The sequence below is a fragment of the Schistocerca nitens genome, chromosome 5, assembly GCF_023898315.1.
Source record: "Schistocerca nitens isolate TAMUIC-IGC-003100 chromosome 5, iqSchNite1.1, whole genome shotgun sequence".
NCBI lineage: Eukaryota > Metazoa > Arthropoda > Insecta > Orthoptera > Acrididae > Schistocerca > Schistocerca nitens.
The window spans coordinates 109,951,347-109,976,254 of record NC_064618.1 but is presented as its reverse complement, the minus strand read 5'-3'; the positions used below and the strand labels follow the sequence as shown (position 1 = coordinate 109,976,254).

Genomic DNA, 24,908 nt, shown 5'->3' with positions numbered 1-24,908 from the left:
GTCTCCATCATCTGTATTTTTCATTTCCATTGTCTCCTCTCTCTTCTGCTCTCACTCCATTCACCTCTTTTCCTCTTTCCCTTCAAATTTTTCTCTCCCACCATCAATGTCTTCTCTCTCTCCTTCTCTCCCATTGACATCCCTCTTCTACCGTGACCATCTCTTTGCTATTCTCTTTCAGCCCAAAAGATCACAAGTGTTTTCGGATGCCGAAATTTTTGGTGAGTAGGCGGAATGAAGATTGAAGTACCTGATTCCTCACATTTCTATCACAATTTTTAACGAGGAACATATTCGCCCGCTTCGTTCTCCGACAGGAGCATTTTTCCCCTGGTTCCTTCCTTTTCCCCGGTACGGAAGGATGTGCTGCTTACAAAACGAATTCTGTAGATGAGTAACATTTTCAGACATTAATTATATATTTCTACACATTTATGTACTTTGACACATATAAACAACAAATAAATATGCAAAATAAAAAGTTAACACACAGTCGTTGCTTAACATTTTTTCTTGGTACTTTGCTCATCGATTCAAGTACGTCGAAAACGCCCGGCTTACAGCTGGTGTCTTAAAGGAATGAAAATATTATTAGAAATATTTTACTGAATTTGCCGTCTTTCCTATTTTACGTAATTTTTGGCGGTTACTTTACGCTCTTTTCAGGTGTGTTAACATCTTTGTTAGCTCATTTTCTGTCGCTGTATTACGGCTTTGGGCATTTTCGTCTTTGAGTTGGGAGGTGCCCATTATACAGGGAGAGGGCGCAATAAAGAGTTATGGGTGAAACAACGCTGGATAAATATATAGTTTTGTGACATCAGAACTGTTGCAATGCGCATAGACCCACTACGTCAGTTAAAACTACATTTACGCTCCAAGCCAGTAATTATGAGCATATTTTAGGTGCATAACTACCGAAACTTTTAATCTCTGCACCTCGGAGGCGGATAATGACATCGAAAAAATTATGCTTATCCATTACAGGATATTTTAGAACCGTGACTGTATATTGAAAGAAAATAAGTTACACAAGACTGCAACCAGTCACATTTTTGAATAAATATGTTTTATTCCATAAACCAGTCTTCGAACCTTTTCAGGTTCATCCTCAGATGGTTTCAGGAAGTTACATCATTATTGCTAGCATAATGCTCGGTGCTGGCTCTATGACAAAAAGATGGAACACACTAATGTATCACCATGACTATAGCTTATATGTTGATATGAATGTAAATTTAGTTTTTTACTTACTGCAGCAGTATAGGCGGCTTTTTTCGGTTAGTGTCCATCTGTCTGTCTCCATTTTGATGTCCAGTTGTTATATCACTACACACACTTGCACACAAACTATATTAATTTACACTTAGACAGCGAGACTTTTCCAGCATCTAGCATGCGCCATGCAACTGTTGTTTGTTGTAAAAGTTCATGGAAAAAAACGTAATTATTCAAAAACGTGACTGGTTGCAGTCATGTATAACTTATTTATATATCGAAAAAAGTTTCGAAATTCCCCGAGAATATCAACTTAAGAGCATATTGTAAATATTTCAACGAACTGCGACGAGTAGAAATTATAGAAGTTGCCATCCCCACAACTGTTACTTCTCGTAACCAAGAATCATGATTTTTCAGGTTTTCTCAGGAATCGTCAGTGAACAATGTTGCTCTTTTAAGCCGTCTAGGGCACACCCTAGACCACCCATAACGCAAAAGAGGCAAGTGATTTGCTCAATTTCCTTTGGTTGGAGGAAGTGTGTAAAGTTCCTGCATGTATACAACTGATACAAATAGTTGGTAGGCTCAAGGGCTATCCGAAACACTTGACTCTTTTTCGTTCCTGTAACTGTATGTCCGCAAAACAATGCTCTGTTGAGATATGGGCAGGTCTGTCCTGACATTCACAACTCTCTGTTAGGGAGACGTTGACACAGTAGGCTGTGGTCCAAATGGCTTTCTTCGCAATGAATCACGCACTCTTATCAAAAACACCTGGCTCCATTTAGATTGCGTACCGTGCGTTGGTCACTAGCCCCTGTAACGTCTTCATACTGTCGATGCATTGGGCGTAAAGCAGCGCATTTTAATGTCCCCATAGATAAAAATCCAACGGGTTAAAGTAGGCCGGCTGGAGAAGTCTTGCTACCAAACCTCTTGTTTCGATCCACCGCCCATGAAACGTTGCGGTAATGTACCGTCGCACGTTAGGCAGAAAATAGAGTGATGCTCCGTTGTTCATAAACGACAGCCGTTGTCTTTCTACAAGAGTAATGTTCTCCAAAGGCGCTGGTAATCCATTGACCAGAAATCTGTGATACACAGCTTCTGTTAGTCTGTTCGGTAAAGAGTTTGATCCTAAGTGTCTCTTACCGAAAATTCCTACCCATGCATTCATACCGAAGCGAACCTGATACCTCATGTTCATGACTGGCTGACGACTTGCATCTTTCCGCACGTACTTGTTGTGGTAATTTACTATGCCATCTACTGTGAATCTTGCCTCATGTACAAATAAAATGAAGACTGTTTCCATAAGTATTATTTTAAATACAGCAAAGGTAAGTGGATAGAAAATACATTGCTCTCCACCTCGCTTCGCCTATAAAACTAGCCTCCAAACAGCTCCTCTCCCCCGCTCCCCCCCTTCCTCCTCCCCCTACCTCTTATCTAATTTAATGTCAATCTTTTTTCCCGCGTGGCGATAATATGTGCGCATATGTAACTGCCATATGCTATACCCGTTTATCATAACGTTTAGTGCATGTAAGATTATAATGATAACTTCTTGTGGATTATTGTTACATATAAAGACGTCAGTTAATATGCCGAAACTCTTAATGTGAATGTTTATAGCAGTTCATGGCGTTCTTGAACAAAATAAAATAACCTGCCAATGATGGGAGTAAAGCTGACATCCAGTATAGATTTGAAGTAATAATACCAGCTATTCGGAAAGAATGCGCTACTATGTCATAAACATATAAGTGTTAGAAGACATTTCTGAAAATATTGGTCTGTTTTTTATAGCCTTGTATGGAAGAAAAAGTTAGACGTGTAGCTGTACTGGTAACACGAGATGTTTTGAAATGTGATGTTACTTTACAATGTTCAAGACTAACGGTATACATCGAGCACCTAATAAAAGGTTTTGAATCGAAATGGAGGAATTGAAGATTGTAGAGCAATTCGACTACTAGAAAAGTTATCTTTACAGGACACATCCAGAGGCATCAGGGAATAGTTAGTCTGCTTATGGAGTGGAGTGAAGCAGATAAAATTGTAAGTGGAGATAGAGGCTCGACTGCAATAAGTAGGACGACATGGCAGTAGTATGCAGTCGTTGCCCAGAGGTCAAGAAACTTGCACAGGATACTGTAGGTTGGACCACAACTGCTTACAGCTTGAACATCTGATATTGTTTACACTTGGTCCTACCGGTTTTCACGCTGTACGTAATTTAGCTTTTGACCTAAGTTCTGGCATTCATGGATTCATGAACGTGCATTTCAAGTTCTATTCACCTCTGAAATGAAACATACTGGTACTACATTGTTTCCCTCCAGACAGTGTAAGACTGCACTCGATTGTCCTTCATTTACGTTTCTTCCATTTCATTATACAGCATAGTTGCTAGATACAACATACTGAGGTGACGAATGTCTTAGGATACATCCTACAAACGTGTCGGATCTCTTTTTGCCAGACAGAGCGCAGCAACTTGACATGGAGTCAACAAGACGTTTGAATTCCCCTGCAGAAATAATGAGCCACACCGCCTTTACAGCCATCCATATTTGCGAAAGTGTTGCCGGTGCATGATTTTGTATACGAACTGACTCCTAGAAACGTTCATTCGGATTCAAGTCGAGCGATCCAGGTGGCCAACTCATTCTCTCGAATTGTCCAGAATGTTCTTGAAGCCAGTCGCGCTGAATTGTGGCCCGGTGACATGGTGCATTGTCACCGATAAAAGTTCCATCGTGTTTGGAAACATGCAGTTCATCAATGGCTGTAAGTGGTCTCCAAGTCACCGAATATAACCACTTCCACCAGAGGAGCCAGTCTATTCCGTGTCAACATAGCCCACATCATTATGGAGCCACCACCAGCTTCCACACTAACCTTGTTGACAAGTTACGTCCATGGCTTCCGAGTCTCTGCCACTCTCGAACCATACCATTCCTCTTAGCAAACTGAAATCGGGACTCATCTGACCAGGCCACGGTTTTCCAATCGTCTAAAGTCCAACTGATGTGGCCACGAGCCCAGGAGACGCGCTGCAGGCGACATCGTGCTGTTGGCGAAGGCATTCGCTTCGGTCGTCTACTGCCATAGCCCATTAACACCAAATTAAGCCGCACTCTACTAACGGATACGTTCATCGTACGTGCTACACTGAATTCCGCGGTTATTACACGCAGTATTGCTCCTTTGTCAGCGCTGACGACTCTACGCTATCTCCTCTGCTCTCGGTCGTTAAGTGAAGGCCATCGGCCTCTGCTTTTTCTACGGTGAGAGGTAACGCCTGAAATATGGAATTCTCGGCACACTCTTATCGCTGTGAATCTCAGAATAAGGAATTCTCTAACGATTTCCGAAATGCAATGTCCCATGCGGCTAGCTCCAACTATCATTCCCTTCTTTGCTTAGTACTAGCTTGCTATCTGAACCGCAGATATTCATATAGTTGCTTCTCTTTTCGTTAAAAGTCTTCTTTAATTCTGCTGTACGTGGTATCTGGTTTTCCTACAGTCATGCGTTTTTCTACAGCTTTGCATGTATTTCTCCTCTAGCCATTCCTACCTACCCATTCATGTGAACTTATCAATTTCATTTTAGACACCTTCGGTCTCATCATTTGCGGTGTTTATATGTTTCCTCCTCTCATCAATCAAATTTAGTATCTCATGATACCGAAAGATTTGCATAGTGTTCGTTCTTTAGTGGCCTTGAGTATTTCATCTCTCGATACTATCCATTCGTCATTTTTGTAATCCCTTCACCTATTTCTTATCTGTCGCTACCTAAACCTGTTATCAAGGTCACAAAATAAAAGCTACAAATTTTGTTTGCTCGTTAGTGGCAATCCCATTAATGGGCGTCAAACCAGAATTATTAACAACCAAATTTTAACGTTTAGACTGAAGCAGTTACGGAAAACTCCACTTTCGTAAAAACTACAACAATAACACATATGAATTCGAATAGATATTTGCATGTAACAGTGCTAGATATTTCAGATTATTAACGCAAGCATTCTGAGCCACAAAACTATTGTCTGTGAAAAGAATTTTCCATAAATACGCGGCTATAATATCAGTTATTACCAGACGAATGAAATATAACGGAGCGAAATTTACGATAGTTGATACTTCACAATGACAAGTGGGGAACAGGGTACCGTGCATTGCATTACAACAAATGAAGGTTTTAATTATCCAGTACATTAGTTTGCTACATGTTAGCTTTCAGATCCCTAGATAACCTAGCCCTCATTCTGGCCCTAACCTTTTGCCAGAACTGTCTTTAATTAAGTATTAAACGGCACTACATATTAATGGATGATATATTTAAGATACTACGCTAAGTTATGAAAAATATGGGTACGACTCATTTGCTTCCTTTGTAGATTTTTTGTTGTTATTGTTTATTGGGTATTGTTCACGTTTATGATTCTGGGTGCTTGATTATTGATCAGCTTGTAAATTTGCACACGGAGTTCAACATGTGAACTGCTTTATATATCCGGTTATTACGACATGGTAACTTTTGAACTTCTTATTTATTGTGTCTAGCAATCCTGCCTACTTGTTTCGCTAGACAAGCAATGAAACAACACATTTTAAAGTGTTTTATTACTATTAATCAAAAATAATACATAACTTTGTCAATTTAACTGATGTGTCGCAAGAAAAGTGCGACACTCGAAATAATCAACCATTTCAGTATCGACAATCCGAAGTGTGTGCTACATAGAGGGTCCAAGCGAAGTGGCTACTGTTGACGCTGCTATCGAAGTCACTAATCTTGAAGCTGGTATTGAAGTGGTCCGTCACCAGTCGGTCGCGGCGCTTAAGTCCTCTTCTCATAGGGGCCGTGGCTGTCGTGTTATCGTGCTGGAGGGAGGTCCAGTCAGCATGAGTTTGTTAGACTTCTCACAGCCTTCTCTTCCCAGTCGTTCGTGATCAGCGTGCCGGCGCTTGACTTTACGCCGTAACAATGCCATGATTCAGTGGTTAGCAATCCGTTGTCACTCTGATAAAAATTCTAAATACGAGGGTTGAAACTTTAATAGTGGAAACTATTTATTTACAACTCGTACAAAATAGATACGTGTTTCAAAGTTATACTGACCTTCAAGATAATCACCAGCTTTGTGTATAACCCGTTGTCAGCGATGTGGAAGTCGTAGGATACTCTTAGCAGTGCCAGTTACGTTGACAGTTCGAGCGGCGTGGTCTATTGCCCGACGAATTTGTAGCAGTTCTGAAGCGAATGCCGTGAAGTGCTTCCTTCAGTTTAGAAATCGAGTTGAACTCACCATGGCTAAAGTCAGTGGAGTGCAGTAGGTGGTATAGCACTTAGCAGCCCTATAAGTCAAACAAATCAGTAACAGCTTGCACTGTAGGTGCTTGAGCATTGTCCTGCAAAATGATGGTCAGGTCCTGCAAACGAGTCATCACTTCTGTCTCTATGCTGTTCATTTTTGTAACACAATCTACGACCAGCTAAGAGACAGAAATGATGACACTTTCTGCAGGGCCTGACCATCATTTTGCAGGACAATGCTCAAGCACGTACAGTGCAAGCTGTTACTGATTTGTTTGACTTATAGGGCTGCTAAGTGCTATACCACCTACTGCACTCTACTGACTTAAGCCATAGTGAGTTCAACTCGATTTCTAATCCGAAGGAAACACATCACGGCATTCACTTCAGAACTGCTACAAATTCGTCGGGCAATAGACCGCGCCGCCGAACTGTCAACATAACTGGCACTGCTAAGAGTATTCTACGACTTCCACATCGCTGACAATGGGTTATACACAATGCTGGTGACTATCTTGAAAGTCAGTAAAACTTTGAAACACGTATCTTGTATGAGCTGTAAATAAATAGTTGCCACTATTAAAGTTCCAACCCTCGTATAATGATTATAATAGATTTTCAGTCTGTATATTGAGCAAGCAATAAAAGAAACATATGAAAAATTTGGAATAGGAATTAAAATCCTGGGAGAAGAAATAAAAACATTGAGGTTTGCCAATGATATTCTAAATCTGTCAGAGATAGCAAAGGACATGGAAGAGAAAATGAATGGAATGGACAGTGTTTGAAAGGAGGATATAAGATGAACGTCAACAAAAGCAAAAGGAAATAGTGAAATGCAGTCGAATTAAATCAGGTGATGCTGAAGGAATTAATTAGAAAATTAGACACTTAAATTCGTAGATGAGTTTTTTTTATTTGGGCAGCGAAATAGCCGATGATTCCAGAAGTAGGGAGAATATAAAATGTAGACCGGCAGTGGCGAGAAGAGCGTTTCCGGAGAAGAGAAATTTGTTAACACCGAGTATAGATTTAAGAGTCAGGAAGTCGTTCCTGAAAGTATTTGTATGGAGTGCAGTCATGTATGGAAGTGAAACATGGACGATAAACAGTTTAGACAAGAAGAAAATTGACGCTTTTGAAATTTGGTGCTACAGAAGGTTGCTGATTATTAAATGGGTGGATAACATAACTAATGAGGAGGTAATGAATAGAACTGGGGAGAAGAGAAATTTGTAGTACAATTTGACTAGGAGAAGTGATCGTTTGGTAGGACACATTCTGATGCATGAGGGGATCACCAATTAGTACTGAGGGGAAGAGTGAGGGGGTACAATTCGTAGAGGGAGACCAAGAGATGAATACACTAAGCAGATTCAGAACGATGTAGGTTGCAGTGGTTACTCGGAGATGAAGTGGCTCGCACAGGATAGAGTAATGTGGAGAGCTGCATCAAACCAGTCCTTGGACTGAAGACCAAACAACATCAATGAATTGTTAGAATTAGTTACTGAAGATATTTGACGTTAATGGGCTATGGCAGTAGCTGACCGAAGCGAGTGCTTTTGCTATCAGCACGACATCACCTGTAGCGAATCTCCAGGGCTCACGATCATATTCGACCCTAGATGGCAGGAGAACCGTGGCCAGGTCAGGTAAGTCCCTCTGTCAGTCTACAACTATATCTCCATCGTACACCGCAAGCCACCTAATGGTGTGTGTCAGAGGGTACTTTCGATACCACTATCTGATCCCTACAAATGCTGTTCCACTCGCGAGTAGTGGGTAGGAATATTGATTGTCGGTAAGCCTCTGTATTGGCTCTAATTTATAGAATTTGAGATGGTAAGAGTTTTTAAGTTAATAAGAGTTGATGGTAGGGTTCGAGTGTGGGGCAGACTCCTCGAAGCCATGGACACATGTTGTCAACAAGGCCCAGTGCAAGCTGATGGTGACTCCATAACGCTGTGGGTTGTGTTTGCATAGTGAAGACTGGGTACACTGGTCCAATTGAACCGGCAACTAGAAATGGTTTTACTCGGCTGCTTGGGAACAATTTTCAGCCATTAATGACTCCCTGTTTCAAAACAACGATTGAATTTTTATGGATGACAAAGCGCCATGTCACCGGTTGAATTTTTAACGATGCCAATGGGCCATTTCCTCGGGCTAAAATTGTTCGAGACGGGTTTGGAGAACATTCTGGACGACTCGAGTGAATGGATTCGCCTCCATATCGCTGGACATGTATCGCGTCGAACACTTATGGGACATATTCGAAAAGTCAGTTTATGCTCAAAATCCTGCACCAGTAACAGTTTCGCAATTATGCATGGTTGTAGAGGCATCATGGCTCAATATTTCTGCGGGGGACTTCCAACCATTTGCTCAGTCGATGCCACGTCGAGCTGCTGCACTACACAGGGCAAAGGAGGTCCGCCACCATATTAGGAAGTATCACATGGCTTTTGTCACCTCAGTGACATACATCCATTTCTGTAATAAGTGTGGATACTATTTGATAATTGTGGACGAAACCAGCGACCTATGTGACCACGATGTATTACTGGTGATAATTTTCAAATTAATTAATTATCTTTTGGTTTGTATAGTACTGAACCTACTTCAGATGCAACGTGTCGCACAGAGATTACGTGCGTAGTTCGAAGAGCACCCAGTTGAGTTTACCACATTCCCCTGGATATCAAGGGCCTTGGATTTATAATCTGTGGGATTACCTCGATCGGGCTGTTCGCGCCAATGGTTCGACTACCGCGAAATGTAAGGCAGCTGACCACGGAACTGAAGTCCGCCTGGCTCCAATCCTTGTCGATCCTTCCAGGATCTTGTTGACACTCTTCCTTCACGTCTAGCAGTGGTACACGCTGCAAAATATGATTATTCCGGCTTTTGACAGCTGGTCACATAAATGTGACTATACAGTGTACAATGTGTGCATTATGAAACACATTAACGACTTTTTAACACGGTTTAATGTCCACCGAAGTGAAAAAGATGTACCAATTCCTACTTCACCATCTTTAGGGTCGAAATCTCTTTTACTTTTTGAGGCGACCTCCGTTCTCTCAGGATTCGAGCTATGTCCATACCAGTTTCATTTAAATCGGTTCAAATGCTTGGTCTTGAAAACGTAATAGGCTGTGTTCGCATCTATAATATCAGTTTTGGTGGATGGAGTAAACACGTTGAAGATGGTACAGGGTGAGTCAAAAATGACTTCACAGCTCCGGGAGAATGTAGAAAATTATTGAGGTAACTTACGGAATCGGCAGATGTGTCATTTTGTAGTAAACAACCTCAATTTTAATTCATACAGTGGGTCAGTACCCCATTCGGTCAACAGTGGTGTTAGTGTAGTGCACAGCTAATATAGCTACTTTCACTGGTGTGGAGAGTGCTCTCTGTGTGTTTTGTTTTAGTGAAACAAACTCTACAAAATGCACAACTGCAGAATGTGTGCTAGCGAAAATCCACAATCAGCCCTGGAACATCTTCGTTGCATCTCCAAAATTAAAGCGTTTGGTGCCATTTGCAAATTGAAGATGTGCGGCCATTCTCTTCGTGGAGAAATCTGTCACTGGTATCGTGTATGTGGATAGGCTATGTTTCAAAACTTTTTAATTAGGACCAATCGAAAGTCCACCTCACTCCCTGAGCTTAACACCAGTGGATTTTTCTCGAACACCGTGTGTATGTTCCTCCGCTACCACAGAATTTAGCCGACCTGATAAATAGAAACTACGGTGCCGTCGCACGCCCCATTTGTTGCAACGAATGCTGGGAGAAAGTGTCATTGCCGCATCACAAATGGTAGTCACATCGAACACAAATAACGCTTAACAGGAACTTGAGTTTGTTTATTACAAAGTAACACATTTAGAAATTCAGTAGGTGGTCTTAATAAATTCCTACATTAGTTCAAAGTAGTACAGTCCTTTCTGAATCAGCCTGTATAAGTATTTATTCACTACATTGAAACGTTCTATGTAGAACATGTCAACCAATAAAACCATTTTCATAAGCAAGATATTGTTCAAAAGTCAAACAGTAAATGACTTATTCAAAACTTAAATTTTTTTCCTTAATGCGTGTAATAATCTTCCAGTTGTTAAATATCTAGCATGACAATTTTTCTAAAGTAGCCTATGTTCTTTCTCAGGTTTCGAACCATCTTCATACCAAATTCCACTGAAATCAGTTCAGCGGTTTGCTCGTGAAAACGTAACAGGATGAGTCACTTTCGTATTTGTAATATTAAGCATGGGCTATGGAAGAAATGTACATATTCAGTGGTAGTGTAAGTAAAAACTCCGAGTTCTACTCCCCTTTTCAGAAATATTTGTGTTCCCTGAATAAGTATAAATTCTAATGTTAAGTGCTTTTTGGACGTGTGCATAACGAAACGAACCAAAACTACACAATTAGGCTTAACATTATAGGAAAAGAATGACACACAACAAGGCAGCCATATTTTTGTCACGCATCGAATGCTAATCGTGAGATAGGGAGGGAATTCCGAGCTACTACCAGATCGCACGACATGGGGGCGGATAGCTGTGATCCGTCCCTCGCAGGTAGGAGGGAAGGGCTACAACACAGACGGACAGAACTGCAGAGATTCTGCTGCAGGCGGCGGAGACGATATTCATCTGTCTGCACAGTGGCGGCCCGGCTGCTGGCAGGCAGCTGTGATGCTGCGGCACCGACGGTAACAACTGTTGCACGCAGCGCGACCGCAGCGGCGGCGGCGGTGGCAGCTGGTCGGAACCTCCAGCCTCCGCCTCCAGGCGTGTCGCCCAAAGCTGATTACAGCCGACACGCCCGCCGGATTCTGCGCTGCGCTGAGACACGGGCGAAGACTGCAGAGGTGGGGGTGGGGGCGGATGGGCGCCGTAGCCGCCCCAGCGCCGCGCCGCGCCGCGCCGCGCCGCGTGGCGCCGCCAGAAACGGCGAGCGTCGCAGCGCCGGCCGCACGTGACAGGCGGGAGACGCGCCGACAGGCGACCGCCGCCCGAGCGCACCCGAGTGCCAGCGGAAACGCCCGAGGTGAACGCGCGTCGCCCGCGGGCCGCTCCGCCCAGCCAGTCTCGAACCGACCGCCGAGGCGAGAGGTCGCGCGGAAGCCGCTCCGATTGCTGTGCGCTCCCCCCGTCCTCTGAGGACAGGCCTCCGTTCCGTTGCGTAATTGGTCCTCTCTTTCTCTCTATCTGTCCTACCGACCGACGTATCATTACCCAGCTGCAGCTAGGTGCGTTCCATCTGCACCCGTCGGCGCCTGCGGTAGTCGACCATCGCCTTGCTAATTGGTGAGTTGCCCTCTATGGCCAACGGTAAACATTCCGACAGTGAAGCGGATGCACACCGACCGAGAAGAAAATGTAGCAAATCGGAATTAAATTGACTCATCATTTCAGAATCTGAGACATTTACTTATTGTTAATATCCACGTCACGAAACAAACGTTTAATGAGCCTAATGCTCAGCAGTAACTTAAAAAGAAGCAGAAATACATGAAATGGTATTCTGCCACAATGTCAACGAGTTTTTACAGCGTATCTGCTTCGTTATAGTGTAAAATCGTTCATGAACCCACTATAATCTTATGCTGTTGCTAATACAACGTGGTCAGAATAAAACAGGCTGGGAAAATATGTGATGCACCGTAAGATAGGCAGTCCAACTTACATCGCCTGCACCTGGAGCGCATGATGTAATTTGGGTTGCCTATTTTCAGGGGTTTGTAATCTTCTCTAGGGCAGCTCTGTTTCATGTCACAATGTAATGAAATTAAAGGAACTTTACTATTTTAAGAATTGCAAAGATAGTAGCAACCTGAGCTACCCAGCAATGTGCTTTGTTCCAGTGTTGCAATCTTCAGCTGTTGGGCACTGTGCTGCCTTTTATGACGTGTGGTTCGACCTCCACATTCGGATTCACCAGATCGTTTTCTAAACTATGACCCCTATCTTTTGAGGTATATGTCATCATTTCTGTGTGGACTGCATTTTTTATGGACCCAACGCAACCTTTGTAATTTTAATGAAGTGTTGACTTTTTTTTCAGTCATAAACCATTTTATCCAAGTTAACACTTTTAAATAGAAGTATTATAGTTGAAATGCATTTCTGATAGTTTACAAATACTGAGATAAACTTATTCAAAACTCGTCATGTAGAAAACTGCTATAAGTCAGTTCCTTGTTGAAATACTAGAAGTTTCGGTCAAACAAGAGACCACTCCCAGCCATGAAGAACGACATGGGAAAATGGGATGTCGTTTGGCCGATACTCCAAGTATTTCAATAAAGAGCTGACATAAAGCTACTATACCACATCATAATTTCTTTTATTTAAAAACTGTCCACCAGCACCTTCTCAAAATACAACGCGATAAACACTGTTCATACTTGCCACCATTTATTATCCATCATCCCTTCACACCCAAATCCCTCGACCTGTATTTCCATATACCCGTAATATCGGCTTAATTAACATCAGCCATTGAGGCTAAATAATAATTTTTCGTAGCAGATGCTAGTAGCCTGCAAATTTTATAAGGCATAATAAATCTGAAACTTCCTGGCAGATTAAAACTGTGTGCCCGACCGAGACTCGAACTCGGGATCTTTGCCTTTCGCGGGCAAGTGCTCTACCATCTGAGCTACCGAAGCACGACTCACGCCCGATGGTAGAGCACTTGCCCGCGAAAGGCAAAGGTCCCGAGTACGAGTCTCGGTCGGGCACACAGTTTTAATCTGCCAGGAAGTTTCATATCAGCGCACACTCCGCTGCAGAGTGAAAAGCTCATTCTGGAATCATAATAAATCTGTCACACGTCTTCCGGCTGCATGTCAAAATATCCAGGTACCTCCACCGTTACATCAACATGCGCTTGTGTATAGGCCACATGAACGTGTTCAAAAGAGTTCTTCGCGGTAAATGTTGAGCACACTGAGTTCTTCTCGACGAAGGTCTTACATTATTATTTAATACAGTTGTTAAAAACTCATTTATGCACAATTTAAGATGATCAATTTGTGGAATGCATTTCATTCGCTACTGTTTCAGAATCCAGTGTGCCATAAAATATTTTGTTGCAGATTCATGATGTCAGTGAGGTTAATCAGTCCCTAAACTGCTTTACATTACACTGTCAATATACGATGACATGTGATACGCACGCCATTACCAGTTGTTGGAAAGATCAGGTTAAAAACATTATGTACTTGATATAAAAAGGAATCCTTTATTTGCAGTGACTAGTTACGGATATTTTAATAAAATTTTTCTCATTCATGCCGGAGGTTCATAAATTATTATTCCGGTTAACAGGTTTGAGCAGAAAACAGAAATACATAAAAGTAGACCAAATTTCACAAGAGGTCTCACAATGACCTTCCAAGGATGATAGAGTGGCCAGTTATCCAATGCTTTCTGTGATTTACGTCACGATTTTGAATACTTTGGCTTCTCTCCACTTTATAAATCAGAAACATCCATCGAGTGGAGGTGGTTTATTATATCGCCTTCTAAGATATTTGTTATCCGGAACCGCCTCGCTCTGAGAATACCGTTATGCACCTTATATACGGAACTTTCTTTACGAGAATATTGCTTACTGGAAGCTCGCTTATCGAATTTATGCTCTATTTCTTTGAATATATACGTTCATAGCTAAATCCTGACGTTTACTAATTACAAGGGCATGAGAATTATATAATTAATATAATAAATGTCGATTAAAGCATCCACGACGTAATGAGAGTACGACACATTTACTGAAGGGAGTAAATACAGAATTAGAATCATATTGTATGTTATCAGATAAAGTCATTGAATCATCATTCACATTTACTTAAAACTACGAACGTAACTATTTATTATAACTACGAATTCAGTACCTGAATAGCTTTTCGTGTACCTAACTTAGTATTGTCAAATATACTCCACAAAATTTTTAAAAAACTCAGCTGAGTTCCGTTACATTTCGCAGACGCATAGTTTTTCGCTTTGATCTTTTGTTATTTTATGACGTCACGCATCGACAATGAATTAAATACATACGAATACATACTTACAATCTAGTACTGTGTTATAAGTTTATCTTATAGCTCTTGATGGCCCGTTTCAGTTCAAAAATGGAGTTATCAACTGTTCCTCTTGTTTTTATTTCTCTTTTATGTTTAAAACTGCATTACCAGTTATATTTTGTAGTGAATATAAACACTGTACCAAGTACAAGCAGTTAAAGGTAGTGATATTTTTTATTGTCAACTTTATATAACAGAGTATTAATTATAAACCACCGTCTTTTATCAAACCAAACATATGAGTACAAAGGACGTTCAGAAAGATATAATTGTAAGTTAATCTAACAACAATTTTGCAATTTTGATAACGTGGGGGTTAGTGCATCCACAGGCAGAAATTTTGCTGAAGCAAAGTGACTAGTGAAACTGTTTTTTATGCTGATACGTATACGAAGCTATGAAGTGACAGACTGCTGAAAAAAGTGGTCGTATGTTTTCAGAGCAGCCATTAGTCTGCTGAAAAATTGTTCGCCTTAAATTAAGTGCATTCCTCGTAATATGGACGTATTCCAAATCCACAGCGAACACTGTAAACTTAAATTACTGTGTTTGTTTGAACGAACCACAGTCCCTTCACGGCAAATAGGAGATTTTTATTGAGGAAATAAAAATGAATTTAGTGCTCCAGTAGATGCGAATGGGCAGTTCAAGCATATACGAAAAGCAGAAAATGTATATATGTAAAAACGTATGATTGTATTCCTTTTTAGAGAAAGAAGCATACGTAGAATATTCTTGAAGATGCGCTCCACTTTTGCTATCTGTGAGATTTTCGTTATTATGGTGTACGGTATAACACAGTCTGCTTTCAGTGCGTGTGGAAGTGTGTGTCAAAACAACGGCAGATATGAACATTATAAAACTTTAATTTCTTATACTTTTGTGTGGAGTCAGCTTTCTTATAAGTGAAATTGGCTGAAGTCCATTATTTATACCGTTTTATCATTGTATTTATTTGTGAACAGGATTCCTGAGTTTTATATAACAAATATTAATTTTGGTGTATTTAAAATTACATTCGTAAAACAGTAGCTCTCAGCTTTATTCGATTCTTGAATATTATTTTTCCCTTTACAAAACTGTTTCCCGCTGAGACCTGACAAAATATAATTAAAGGACAAATGTTTGTCGCTTACTACATTCTCGCTTTCGTTCATTAAAACTTCAGCATCACGCCTGACGTTTTACTTTACTACTTTTTTTATTACCCACTCTATATGCGACACGTGTTGCAGGTTCCACATATACCACTGAATATACTTGCAAAATTTTATCATTGTCCGACCCGAAACACTGGAGATATGACGCTATAAACACTGAGATGTGCGAATAGCTAGTTTTTGTTAAAGTAGAGCGCAGATTAAACGAAGTTCACACACCCAGTGTTGAATAATCAGGGCACTTGGTGGTTTCCAAAAATTTTTAAGCATCTGAAGCGGTTTTATAGGTGAGAATCCGATTCCTTAAAGAGTGTGAGGGAAGGGGGAAGGGAAGGGATGGAGGGGAGCGGAAGGGTCTATTACTAATGACAAAGTTGTTCCAAGCGAACTATACTCACAAATAATAATAGTTAATCCATGTCGTATGTGAATGTTGGCTTTCCCGGTGTATACTGCCGATGAAATCTTCTCGGGCTTCCATCAGGGTAGCTTCGATGAGTGTCATTCTCATCTTCTGGCGAAGTTATCATCATTTTCGCCAGAAGATGATGAGAATGACACTCATCGAAACGTCGCGGATTTTCGACGCAGCTACCCGGATGGAAGCCCGAGAGGATTTCGTCAACCCATGTCGTGTTCCGCTGCTGCTGCCAGACGCGTTTGGGTTTTATAACGTAATCGGAAAACGTAACAGCACAGATGCGTAACTTCAGTAAGTACCAGAGGTGCCTAACAACATAACACGGTCCTCAGAAAACTTCTTCAGTAAAGGTCTTGCGATCTAGCACAACCGAAACACGATACGACATAGTGATAACGTTTCAACTGCTAAATCTTATTCAGTCCACAATAGTCAGTTTTCTTTTTTTTCGTTACGCTTGTGGTGGTGTTAAGATCGAGTAAAATAGCAGCTCTACGAAACAGGAAGAATCAATGTCCGATCAAGTGATACAGAGCTCTCGCAGAAAAGTATCTCAGGGAGAATAATAGGTCATAGTCCATAAGAATGAGGTACTTCTTTATATTCTGTCCGGTGACCTCGTTTTACTAATTAATTAAACAGGAAGCCAGATAGTAAATTTGCCATTTTTCACTTATGCAGAACACCTCCACATTTGGGAGGAACTTAAACAGACTCATTCTGATCGCCCGGGTACTGAACGCTGATCGTCAGCATTAATATACTAACGTTTACCCGGTCAGCTTACATACTGCACCTGTAGCCTAAAGGAAGTTCCGGTTATCGCAGTGACGTCATTAGAACTATCAGCCTAAGACCAGATGCTCAAGGTTGTACACAGATGCAGGTCAGTTGCCCTGTTCCCTTCCGTCGATTTAGGTGGCCGAAATTCTCAAAAGATAGCGATTTTCGATCACCACCAGGAAATTGCCGTGCCATATGTATGCTGCCGTTCACAACACAAACGGTTACACTTGTAATGGTGCTGCGGCTGCGAGTCATGGACTGTTGACGAGTGTCATCGCATTGTGTCCAGCAATGAATTGTGTTTCTGCACTGTCCTGGACGACCATCGTCGGCGAATATGACAGTGACCTGGGGAGACGCCCCACTCTTTCAATATTTTGGATTGGCGGTGGCTAATCCTTGAATCATGATGTGGAAAGTCATGGAGCGGAAAGCCATTCGGTATGACTTTAAATGGTAGTGGTTTTGGGAACTCGGAAGGCACAAAGACACTTCAAGGACGTCTTGCATCCGCAATTGTCATTGGCAATATTGTGGTGCCATTTTTCAACAGGAGAATGCTCGTCCAAGTATCGCATGTGTCTTTATGAAATGTCTGCAGAAGGATACCTAGATCTGTCACCGATAGATCGTACATAGGACCAGCTGGATCGTCTACTTCATCCCAGATGTAATATAAATATTTCTACATGTGCTATTTTATATCATCTTTTACTTTGGCCGGCTGCGGTGGTCTATCGGTTCAGGCGCTCAATCCGGAACCGCGCGACTGTTACGGTCGCAGGTTCGAATCCTGCCTCGGGCATGGATGTGTGTGATGTCCTTAGGTTAGTTAGGTTTAAGTAGTTCTAAGTTCTAGGGGACTGATGACCACAGATGTTAAGTCCCATGGTGCTCAGAGCCATTTGAACCATTTTTTTACTTTGCCTTGTAGAATGAAATCACTGCTCTAATGTGTCCAGTGGTCTCTAATTTTTAAAATGAAACTTTTTTTGTTCGGTGCAGCTGGTGTGCTCCATATTGCTTTTTCGAAGTTTCGGGAAACAGTTGTAGTGTTCATGTGTCAACGGTTCCCTTGTGGTAGGGTATGTTCAGAAGATATACAGCTAACGGCTGTCGACTAAAGCAGATGGCCCAAACGTCCCGCTTCAGGTGACGTGCAGAATATCGTCTAACAGCTAAGGGTAGTGGTTCTCATTGCCAGTTACAAGGAGCTCTTGTTGAATTCATATAATATTCGTCATAATTACTATGAAGTTTTTCTTTTATTAATGTCGTCACTCATAAATTTTTGTAACGGTATGAAAATACTGTACTACTTATGTCTGGTCAAGGTTTACCAAACGTAAGTTGTTCTGTAAATCGTGAAGACTAGATAACTATCAGTTAATTTTATTGTGGGAATAACAGTATCATCACTAACGTGAAGTTTATCAATGAACTGTTTACATTATTTGGATCCTACAGCAGAAACATGATTTTAATTCATGTTCTATAGTATGTTTCGTGAAATACAGACAAAAATACTCATTTTATAACTGCATGACAACGTAGTTTATGTAATTCGTTGATTTAAATGGATCCCTCCCTATATTTGTACCGTTAAAGATGTTTGATTAAATTTAAAGGATAGCGTGTCCTATTGAACAGATGTAAGTCGAGTAACTCATTAGGTCATTAAGGTGACACTGAGTTTACGAATATGTTTCGATGATAGCACTTCGTATACCGATAAATGGCTTCATTTTTTTGCTTTATGCAGTTAAGTTCCCTTATCTGCTGAACGAGTTATGATATGAACAACACTTTCACTGTTCTATTGTTGGTCGATACGCATTGATGGAAGCAAATACGCATCCCTATGACATAGTTTGTCGCCAATATAGAACTCAGTTGCTTTTGTATTTTTGTTAGCTGTTGCTATTATATGGCGTAACTCGCAAGGAATTTACCTAACACGAACGTCAGTGTTTCACAGGGCAAAGACAATAACCCAAGACATTATGCAATGTGTCTTCCAGTGCTGCGTTTTGAACTACTGGTCACTGTATTACACTTTACAATGTATTGCCAACCCTTCATCTTTTAATTTAGTATATATTTTCGTTTACCTTTCAATTAGACGTAATGAATATAACTGCATATTTATTTTCTTCATAGACTTAGTTTCCATTATATGTTTCTTCGTTAAGATCTGCGGCTCTCTAGAGTCCTTTATGGTTTTAGTTTGACATTTTTTCGATGCTGGCACGCTAAACAGTTCAGAGCATTTTGTACGCTGTAATACGAATGGAAAAGGAAATCCAATCTGTAAGCAGGACAAAGATTACCAATTGAATCTTGGTCCGATAGTTTACAAGTACAGTTATATGTGACTAAAATAGACGATAAAATATGTGCATCTGAGTAGTGTTCAAAAATTATGCGTGATCCGCAAATGAAGGGGCTGATTTCGTAAATTGGTGTCAGACGAATTACAGAACAAGTAAAGTTTTATGAAAAGATGCCCGACACACAACGTCGTCGGAAAGATGTTACTAAACAAGCTCGTAAACGAAAGATAATTTTTTAAGTAACAAAATAAAAAGATAACAAAAATTTTAACTGTGGACACGGTAATTCTTAAGTGGCAGAAAAACTTGGAAATCTGCAGGTTCATTTTCGACACGGTGGCTGAAGAGATCTGCTGAACCCAGACGCTAGAGAGACGTAGGTTCCAGCTGACAGATTTTCTACTTTGCTTCATTAACGCGTCTCAGACAGTTTCGTAAGTGGTGGATGTCTATATCAGTAATAATTATTTGCATTCAGCCACTTCAATAGTACCTGATACAATTCAACTACGTATGGGCTCTCACTGGCAACAACGGCGTAGCTTGGGCTTTGGGATTGTATGGGATTTATTTTATCAAAATCGGATCACGAAATATGTAGTTATAAATGTCATAAGGCTGTATGTATGTTTCACATCTCCTCCGTCGGCAGGTGTGGCCGAGCGGTTCTATGCGCTTCAGTCTGTAACCGCGCGACCGCTACGGTCGCAGGTTTTAATCCTGCCTCGGGCATGGATGTGTGTGATGTCCTTAGGTTACGTTTAAGTAGTTCTAATTTCTAGGGGATTGATGACCTCAGATGTAAGTCCCATAGTGCTCAGAGCCATTTGAACCATTTGAACGATCTCCTCCGAAACCACTGGACCGATTTCAACCAAACTTGGAATACAAAACACCTACTGCCTGGAAAGAGTCGCTGAGGCGGTAAAAACCACCTACATTAAGTGATCAAAAACAACCGGGCACCTGGCTGAAAATGACTTACAAGTTCGTGGCGCCCTCCATCGGTAATGCTGGAATTTAATATGGTGTTGGCCCACCCTTACCCTTGATGACAGTTTCCACTCTAACAGGCATACGTTCATCCAGGCGCTGGTAGGTTTCTTGGGGAATGGTAGCCCATTCTTTACGGACTGCTACATTGAGGAGGGGTATCGATGTCCGTCGGTGAGGCCTTGCACGAAGCCGGCGTTCCAAAACATCCCAGAGGTTTCACGTCTGGACTCTGTGCAGGCCAGTCCATTACAGGGATGTTATTGTCGTGTAACCACTTCGCCACAGACCGTGCACTATGAACAGGTGCTTGATCGTGTTGAAAGATGCAATCGACATCCCCGAATTGCTCTTCAACAGTGGAAAGCATAAAGGTGCTTGAACATCAGTTTAGACGTGTACCGTGATAGTGCCACGCGAAACAACATGGGGTGCAAACCCCCTCCATGAAAACACACCATAACACACCGCCTCCTAATTTTACTGTTGTCACTAAGCAAGCTGACAAACGATGTTCTCCGGGGAGCCGCCATACCCACACCTGCCATCGAATCGCCACATTGTGCACCGTGGCTCGTCACGGCAGACTATGTTATTCCACTGTTCAATCGTCCTTACACCAAGCGAGGCGTCGTTTGGCATTTACTGGCGTGATGTGTGGCTTATGAGCAGCCGCTCGAACATGAAATCCAAGTTTTCTCACCTCCCGCCTATCTGTCATAATACTTGCAGTGGATCCTCATGCAGTGTGGAATACCTGTGTGATGGTCTGGCTAGTTGTCTGCCACTACACAATACGACCTTCTTTAACTGTCAGCGGCCTATGTCAGTCAACAGACGAGATCGGCCTGTACGCTTTTGTGCTGTACGAGGTGTGGCTAGAAAAAAACCGGACTAGTACTGGTGAAACAATAAAACGAATGCAATAAGGCTGAAAGTCGCGTGGCCTGTCACGTGACTCTCGCTCCGCCTACTGCTCGAGTTTCATCTGCCTCCTGCACTCAGTCTGCCCGTGGCGTCTGTTTTAAGTAGTTGACGTTTTGTCTGTGCGTCGGAGGATGTTGAGTGTACAGAAAGAGCAGCGTGTTAACGTCAAATTTTGTTTCAAACTAGGAAAATCTGCAAGTGAAACGTTTGTAATGTTACAACAAGTGTACGGCGATGATTGTTTATCGCGAACACAAGTGTTTGAGTGGTTTAAACGATTTAAAGATGGCCGCGAAGACACCAGTGATGACACTCGCACTGGCAGACCATTGTCAGCAAAAACTGATGCAAACATTGAAAAAATCGGTAAACTTGTTCGACACTTTCCTTGTCAACTCCTGTTAACTCAGACACTGCTCTGATTGTTAAACGGCGATCTTGTCGAACAAGTTTACCGATTTTTTCAATGTTTGCATCAGTTTTTGCTGACAATGGTCTGCCAGTGCGAGTGTCATCACTGGTGTCTTTGCGGCCATCTTTAAATCGTTTAAACCACTCAAACACTTGTGTTCGCGATAAACAATCATCGCCGTACACTTGTTGTAACATTACAAACGTTTCACTTGCAGATTTTCCTAGTTTGAAACAAAATTTGATGTTAACACGCTGTTCTTTCTGTACACTCAACATTTTCCGACGCACAGACAAAACGTCAACTACTTAAAACAGACGCCACGGGCAGACTGAGTGCAGGAGGCAGATGAAACTCGAGCAGTAGGCGGAGCGAGAGTCACGTGACAGGCCATGCGACTTTCAGCCTTATTGCATTCGTTTTATTGTTTCACCAGTACTAGTCCGGTTTTTTTTCTAGCCACACCTCGTACGTGTCTCTTCACGGGACCACGTCATTATCTCATCGGAAACAGTGCACCCAGGGATGTTTAGGAGTGTGGAAATACCGCATAGACGTATGCCGCAGGTGACACCTAATCACCTGTCCACCTTCGAAGTCCGGACTTCTGCGGACCGCACCGTTCTGCTCTCTTACGCGGTATAATGACTAATGAGGTCGCTGATCTGAAGTACCTGGCAATAGGTGGCAGCACAATGTACCTAATATGAAAAACGTATGTTTTTGGGGGTGTCCGGATACTTTGGATCACTTAGTGTACATTTCAAAGGCTAATGGTCGGGCTGAAAAAGAAGTGTAGGTCACTACGCGCTAATACCAAGATTTTACTCATCCATTATGTCTTTTTTCTTTTTTTTTAACGAAAACACTTAATGACCTACAACACACTTTACACGTATTTTCAAACGTTTACGAAAGTTGTTTTCTACAACGTCCCCCACAAAATGATGAAAGGAAACAAGTCTGTCGCTTAATACATATTCGCTGTCCATTTTGGCATCAGGTACGACGCTCTAGTTTTCTTCTTCTTTACTTCTAACTGTATTCGCGACGCCTTTTGCAGACGGTGTTCACATATGCCACTGAATGAATCTACAAAATTATATCGTTGTGCAACATATACTACCGGTGAAATTAGCTAGCGAGTTGGCTTGAACCCTGAGGAGGAACATAGGTTACTTTATAAAGTGTGTAGTATAGAGTAAATGCTGATTTAAACAGTATTACACGGATTGTGGAAAAATATATATACTCTTTAAAAAATATATTTACTCTTTGACTTTTGAACTTTATTGTATTTGTGAAGATGCATTTATTATTTCATATGTGCTTAGTGATACGGTTCTAGGTAATGAATACAATAGTTATACAATCTTGAATGAATGTAATCCATACGTCCACGCTGTTTGTTATATAAGGAACATACCGCATAATTTATAGCTACTGTGCGCGCTATCCAGTACTTGAGAACGAGAGTACTTAGTGACCTGCAACAAACTTAACGCATTATTTCAAACTTCTTTTCGCTTTTAGGTACGTTCTGAAGCGAGGTCGCATTTAAGTCAGCATGTTGCAGTGTTTAAACACAAGGCAAATTAAAAAAATTAATCAAATGTTTAACAAACGTTTGTAACGAAGCCAAACGCAACAAACAAAAACGAATTTCATTTTGACCTGTGTTGAGTTATTGTTGGAGCAAACATACCATTCAATGCAGTTGAAAATAGCTCAATAGGTTTCTAGAGAAATACTGTCTCATCATTCCATCAGCATCCATACTAAGAAAAAACTATTTTGATACCTCATATGAAAATACATTGAGCAGGATAAGGGTAGGTATAGGCGATTCATGCATGTGGATCTCTGTCGATGAGACAGCTGACAGACAAGGAGGGGGCAGTGAGCATTACTTCAGCTAAAGATCCTCTAAAGGACCCAACAACTTCCAACGACATTGCATACGTAACATCTCATTATGCATTTTTGGTCCGTATTATTAAAGCTCTAGAGTGTTCTCGAAAACCAGTCTACATGCAACTCCGATTGACAGAAGAGGTGACAGAAAAATAAACCTGGTCCCAGGCTCTATTGGTATGAAAGTTAGTGAGATACTAAAAACAGTGCTACAAGAAAACCCAGGACTACCCACTGTCTGCACAGTAGCTGACGTATCATCAGGTAAATAAACAGAACATGAGTGTGCGGTCCCATTGCGCCTAATACCGTCATTTAAATATGCTCCTGTGGCATCTGTTGACGTGGAACGCTCATTCTCGGCATAGAAGATGCTATTAACAGCAAGAGATGCAGTTTGTCAACGGGAAATCTGGAGAAAGTGTTCGTTATTTATTGTGACTGCAATTATAGGATTGGACAATAATATAATGTGGATATTTTTCAATCTATTTATCTCTCTAGAGAACAAAATGATTTTTATAACCCATTTTTGTAAGTAATAGAACCTATTTTATGTAGCGAATTTTTGAACCTACAAGTCCGAGGTCAAGTCATGACGTTTAAATTTACTGCTTCTTCACTACTAACTCTATTCTCAACCCATTTAGCTGACAGTACTCACATATGCCGCTGTATGTTCCTACAAAATTATATCACTGTACGGCACAGAGAGAGGGGTAAGAGGCGATGGGCAGAGAAAGAAAAGAGGAGGAGATGAACATGGAATTGGGAGAAGAGGAGATGGATGCAGAAAGGAGAGATGGACAGAGAGAGATGGTGAGAGAAACATGGACAGTGAGGGGCAGCAGCAGGTGGGTAGAGAGTAGGACGAGAAAGTGGGCAGAGAAGAGTGAGAAGAAAAAGAAGGGAAGCTGTGAAGGGAGGAGATGGTCTCCTGGACTTGAAATAAATACATACCCCGGGCAGTGCTGGGTACTTAAATAAAATCGTCCGCATCACTCACAGCAACCCAACAGCAGGTCTTCAACTGTGTGTAGCCACAGTGTTCATTTGACGCTTCTCCTGGTGTCCAGAGATATTGAGAATCTACTGCGCATAAGTAACTGCTGCTTACATTTCCACAGATGTTATTTGGCTTGCTTTCTTATAAATGTGCCGGAAAATATTGCGTCCAGTGTATTTCGCCCTATTCAAGAAAGATAAAAGATATTTTCTATCCTATCTTGCTCTCCAAATTCCGGGTGTGTATGGCATTCCATGCTAATGTGACAAGTATTACGTCAGGCACGGTGTCAGA

The 24,908-nt window shown here is 41.5% G+C and overlaps 1 protein-coding gene across 1 annotated transcript in view; it reads left to right on the top strand.

Moving 5' to 3' along the window:
• The first annotated feature begins 11,676 nt into the window (after positions 1-11,676).
• The window catches only part of LOC126259844 (RNA-binding protein Raly-like), a 1,182,113-nt gene continuing 1,168,881 nt past the window's right edge, over positions 11,677-24,908 (top strand). Inside the window, exon 1 of the mRNA XM_049956900.1 lies at positions 11,677-11,879. The gene's annotated coding sequence lies outside the window, so the exon portion shown is untranslated. The remainder of the gene's footprint in view (positions 11,880-24,908) is intronic.